The sequence below is a fragment of the Peromyscus leucopus genome, chromosome 18 (assembly GCF_004664715.2).
Source record: "Peromyscus leucopus breed LL Stock chromosome 18, UCI_PerLeu_2.1, whole genome shotgun sequence".
Classification (NCBI taxonomy): domain Eukaryota; kingdom Metazoa; phylum Chordata; class Mammalia; order Rodentia; family Cricetidae; genus Peromyscus; species Peromyscus leucopus.
In genome coordinates, this window is record NC_051078.1 from 44556352 (window position 1) to 44562450 (window position 6099).

The following is a 6099-nucleotide window of genomic DNA, read 5'->3' on the forward strand; positions in this document are numbered from 1 at the left end:
TTTCAAATCAAGTGCTGGATAAGAGACTTTTAAATCAATGTTGTATGATTTGTATTATATACCTAAAGCAACCTGTTTTCCTCTAATTGTTTTATAAGTCATATGCATTTTTGAAAAAAGTATATCCTCATTTTCATCTATATGTTTTATGTATGACAGAGGTTTTCTAGGTGTGTACAAGTGACACACCAAAGAGTGTGTGGGATCCCTGGATCTGTAATATCAGGTGGTTATGAGCCCCTCAACTTGAGTGTTGGTTTCTGAACTAAGGTCAGCCCCAAGAAGAATATTTGCTGAGTGTCATGCACAGCCCACAGAGTACTTTTTATCCAATAAGCTGTCTTTTTTAAAAAAGATTTATTTATTAAAGCATGTATCCCTGCAGGCCAGAAGAGGGCACCAGATCTCATGATAGATGGTTGTGTGCCACCACGTGGTTAATGGGAATTGAACTCAGGACCTTTGGAAGAGCAGCCAGTGCTCTTAACCTCTGAGCCATCTCTCCAGCCCATGCTAAGTCTTTTGCAGATTAAATAACAACAGAAACAAAAACAAAGAAAGAAGTAAATTAATGAACCCCAGAACTTGATGAATCAGTATTAAGATGTTGGGTATGAGACCAGGTAGGGTACCTACAGACCTTCCCCAATCTCTATTTCCCAATATCCAATACTTAGGGCTGTCCCTAGGGCTGCAACAGAACTTCAGCTGCAGCTTCTCCTCCACCTGTTCGTAACTCCTGTGAAATCCAAAGACTATTTCCACCTGCCCTGCCCTTCCCACCTCATATCTATGTCAAAAGACCTAACTCGGGCAGCACCCTTGATCTACTAATGGTCATATTTTCCAGAAGGCTGTCCACAGATCTACCACATTATCTCTCATCCCAGACCTGATTTAACAGTTACCCTATTACTTCAGTAGACCACCAGAGGCAGCTTCCCCTCTCCACTCTCCATGTCTCCTATAGATCCCAAAGATCACCTACCCTTCATCTCCCCTTCCCCTAGTTTTCAACACCAGCAAGCATTCTCCCTTGAATACACAATTCAATAAGTCCAGGAAAAAAGGAAACACTCAGCAAACATATACTCTGAAACTCAAGAGAACAAACAGAAACCCAGGAACAAAACTCCCATCTTACCAAGATAAAGTCAGAAACTAGCACCTTGACCTATAATCACCCCAAACCTGATGCCTAACATAAGGACATGATTAATAACAGCCAGGGCAATATGTTACCACCACAGCCCAGCTATCCTACCACAGCAGGCCCTGAAGAATCTAACATAGTTGAAATACAGGGAAAAAAACCTTAAAACCAAATATATGGAGATGATAGAGGCCCTTAAAAAGAAAATGAATGAATACCTTAAGAAAATTCATGAAAGGATAAACAATCAAACAACTGGAGGAAATCAATAAATTCCTCCAAAAAAGCTAGGAAAACACAAATAATTGCAGTAAACCAATAAACAATGTAAATTATACCAAGATAAGACAAATTAATCATTAAAGGAAACAAAATTTTTAAGACCTGAAAAATGAAAACTGAAACAATAAGGAAAACACAAACTGAGGAAATTCCAGAAATAAAAAACTTAGGACTACAAATGGGAAGTACAGAGCCAAGGTTCACCAATATAATAGAGAGTTGGAAGAGAGGATCTCAGGCACTGGGGATATAATAGAAGAAATGGATACATCAGTCAAAGTAAAAGTCAAATATAAAATTTTCTTGTATATAGGAGGGCTACTGATCATTTTGAGTTAATCTTGTATCCTGCCACCTTACTGAAGGAGTTTATCAGCTTTAGGAGTTCCCTGGTAGAATTTTTGGGGTCACTTATGTATACTATCATATTGTCTGCAAATAATGAAAGTTTGACTTCTTCCTTTCCAATTTGTATCCCCTTGATCTCCTTTTGTTGTCTTATTGCTCTAGCTAGAACTTCAAGTACCATATTGAATAACTATGGGAAGAGTGGACAGCCTTGTCTTGTTCCTGATTTTAGTGGAATTATTTTGAGTTTCTCTCCATTTACTTTGATGTTGGCTGTCAGCTTGTTGTAAATTGCCTTTATTATGTTTAGGTATGTTCCTTATATCCCTGATCTCTCTAGAACCTTTATCATGAAGGGGTGTTGGATTTTGTCAAAGGCTTTTTCAGCATCCATTGAGATGATCATGTGTTTTTTTTTCTTTCAGGTTATATATATGGTATATTGCATTGACAGATTTTTTTTGTATGTTGAACCATCCTTGCATCCCTAGGATGAAGCCTACTTGGTCATGGTGGATAACTTTTTTAGTATGTTCCTGGATTCGGTTAGCCAGTATTTTATTGAGTATTTTTGCATCAATGTTCATGAGGGAGATTGGTCTATAATTCTCTTTTTTTGTTGCATCTTTGTGTGGTTTGGGTATCAGGGAAACTGTAGCCTCATAAAAAGAATTTGGAAATGTTCCTTCTGTTTTTGTGGTGTGGAACAATTTGAAGAGTATTGGTATTAGCTCTTCTTTGAAAATATGATAGAATTCTGTGCTGAAACCATCTGGTCCTGGGCTTCTTTTTGGGGGGAGGGAGACTTTTGGTGATTATTTCTATTTCCTTAGTAATTATTGGTCTATTTAAACAGTTTGTCTGGTCTTGATTTAACTTTGGTATGGGGTTTCTATCCAGAAAATCATCCATTTCTTTCAGATTTTCGAATTTTGTGGAGTACAGATTTTTGAAGTATGACCTGATGATTCTCTGGATTTCTTCATTGTATGTTGTTATGTTCCCCTTTTAATTTCTGATTTCATTAATTTGGATATTCTCTCTCTCTCTCTCTCTCTCTCTCTCTCTCTCTCTCTCTCTCTCTCTCTCTCTCTCTCTCTCTCTCTCTCTCTCTCTCTCTCTCTCTGCTTTTTGGTTAATTTGGATAAGGGCTTATCTATTTTGTTGATTTTTCTCAAAGAACAAATTCTTTGTTTCTTTGATTCTTTGTATTATGCTCTTTGTTTCTCTTTTGTTGATTTAAGCCCCTAATTTGATTATTTCCTGGTGTCTATTTCTCATGGGTGAGTTTGCTTCTTCTTGTTCTAGAGCTTTCAGTTGTGCTGTTAAGTCACTAGTGTGAGATTTCTCCAACTTCTTTATATGGGCTTTTAGAGCTATGAATTTTCTCCTCTTAGCACTTCTTTCATGGTGTCCTGCTGTGGGGTGTTTTGTATGGCAAATGTGTTGCTTTTATTGGTTAGTAAATAAAACACTGATTGGCCAGTAGTCAGGCAGGAGGAAGTATAGTTGGGACAAGGAGGAGAAGAATTCTGGGAAGTGGAAGGCTGAGTCAAAGACACTGCCAGCTGCGGCCATGACAAGCAGCATGTGAAGATGCCGGTAAGCCATGAGCCACATGGCAAGGTATAGATTTATAGAAATTGATTAATTTAAGATATAAGAACAGTTATCAAGAAGCCTACCACAGTCATACAGTTTGTAAGCAATACAAGTCTGTTTACTTGGTTGGGTCTCAGTGGCTGTGGGACTGGCAAGTGACAGATTTGTCCTGACTGTGGGCCAGGCAGGAAACTCTAGCTACAGTGTCCCATCACTTTGGGTATGTTGTACATTCGTTTTCATTGAATTCTAGGAAATCTTTAATTTCTTTCTTTATTTCTTCTTTGACCCATTGGTGATTCAATTGGACATTATTCAGTTTCCATGAGATTGTTGGCTTTCTGTAATTTTTGTTGTTGTTGAAATCTAAATTTAAACTATGGTGGTCTGATAGAACACAGTAGGTTATTTCAATTTTTTTGTATCTGTTGAGATATGCTTTGTGTCCAAGCATGTGGTTGATTTCGGAGAAGTTTCCATGCGGTGCTAAAAAGAAGGCATATTCTTTTGTGTTAGGGTGGAATATTTTGTAGATATCTATTAAGTCTATTTGAGTCATAATGTCTGTTAGTTCCCTTATTTCTCTGTTAAGTTTCTGTCTGGTAGACCTGTCCATTAGTGAGAGCGGGGTGTTGAAGTCTCCAACTACTAGTGTATGGGGATTAATGTGTGATTTAAGCTTTAGTAATGTTTCTTTTATGAATGTGGGTGCCCTTGTATTTGGTGCATAAATATTCAGAATTGAAACTTCTTCATCTTGTCAGATTTTTCCTGTGATAAATATGTAGTGTCCTTCCTGATCTCTTTCAATTGATTTTAGTTTGAAGTCTATTTTATTAGATATTAGGATAGCTATACCAGCTTGCTTCTTAAATCCATTTGATTGGAAAGTCTTTTTCCAGCCTTTTATTCTGAGGTGGTGTCTGACTTTGAAGTTGACATGTGTTTCTTGTATGCAGCAAATGGATGGATCTTGTTTTTGTATCCATTCTGTTAGCCTTTGTCTTTTTATAGGTGAATTGAGACCATTAATATTGTTGAATATTAATGACCAGTTATTGTTAATTCCTGTTATTTTTTGGTGGTAGTGTTGTAGGTTCCCTTCTTTGTTATTTGTTAGTATGGGAATATCTATTGCCTGTGTTTTCATGGGTGTGTCTAACTTCCATAGGTTGAATTTTTTCTTCAAGTGCTTCCTGTAGGGCTGGATTTGTGGAGAAATATTGTTTAAATTTGGTTTTATCATGGAATATTTTGTCTACTCCATCTATGTTGATTGGGAGTTTTGCTGGGTATAATAGCCTGGGTTGCATCCATGGTCTCTTAGTGTATGCATAACATCTGTAAAAATACGAATGTTTCATGAATTTGCATGTTATCTTTGCACAGGGACCATGCTAATCTTCTCTGTATTGTTTCAATTTTAGTACACATACTGCCGAAGTGAGCACTACATTAAATTTTTTTTCTGGTGTATGTGCATGCCTGTGTGTGTGTGTGTGTGTGTGTGTGTGTGTGTGTGTGTATGTGTGTAAGTCATGAGGGAAATGTGGAGATAGAATAAAATTTTATGGGGTCTGTTTTTGTCCATCTTCATATGATGATCAAGATTAGGTCACAGATTTGCACAATACAGACATTTATAACAGAGCAGTCTCATTGATGCTCAAATAAGATTAGTTGATACACAAAATCAGCAAAATATTGTCTTTTCAGGTTGTAAATAGGTTTTCATTTAAATATAGTGGAATATAGGAGAAATTTAGTAATAAATCTTATTTGCATATGAAAATGATATAGTGCTGTCTTTGTTTTTGTTTTTATTGCAGGTGAAATGAATTAGTTTATTATCAGGACTAAACATTTGTTCGTAACACTTTCTCAGAACAACAAATGAATGTCAGAGAATAGTTTTTGTGAGTAAACATGGTTGCTGCTAATCCTGATATCCTGAGTTCAATCTGTAGGAAACCCATGTCACTAATACAAAATTTTCTCCTATTTCTACATTAGTGGTATGGCATGTGCACACTCACATACATAAATAATTTTAATACCCAATCAATTGCCATTGATGTCACTGGATTCCAAATGATTCCCTGGATTTCATCTCCAGAACTATAGGATAAGTAGATAACAGACATGTATAAGCTGCCCTCTCACTGCTGCTTGCACATCATGGAAAAAAGGATGAACACATAAACACAGTTCAAACATTTTTAAATTGATGAAATCAAAAAGCAAAGAAGTTAATCTAATTACTGAGGACATATGAAATGATTTTCTAGTTTAAATTATTATTATAGAATTTCAAGAATTATTATGGTTCATCAAAACATATCGAAATTAAAAAGGGGCTGATAAAGAAATCATAGAAACATCACCCTTTACAATAGCCACAAAGAATATAAAATACCTTGGGGTAACTCTAACTAAGCAAGTGAAAGACCTGTATGATAAGAACTTTAAGTCTCTGAAGATAGAAATTGAAGAAGATATCAGAAAATGGAAAGATCTGCCATGCTCATGGATAGGTAGAATCAACATAGTAAAAATGGCAATCTTACCAAAAGCAATATGAAGATTTAATGCAATCCTTATCAAAATCCCAACACAATTCTTCACAGACTTGGAAAGAACAATACTTAATTTTATACAGAAAAACAAAAAACCTAGAACAGCTAAAAGAATCCTGTATAATAAAGCAACCCTTG

At 36.1% G+C, this 6099-nt stretch overlaps 1 non-coding gene across 1 annotated transcript; it reads right to left on the bottom strand.

Moving 5' to 3' along the window:
• Nucleotides 1-4729: 4729 nt before the first annotated feature.
• LOC114686888 lies at nucleotides 4730-4836 on the bottom strand. Its single transcript, XR_003733629.1, has one exon. It is a non-coding gene; the product is annotated as a U6 spliceosomal RNA (small nuclear RNA).
• Between the last annotated feature and the right edge of the window lie 1263 nt (nucleotides 4837-6099).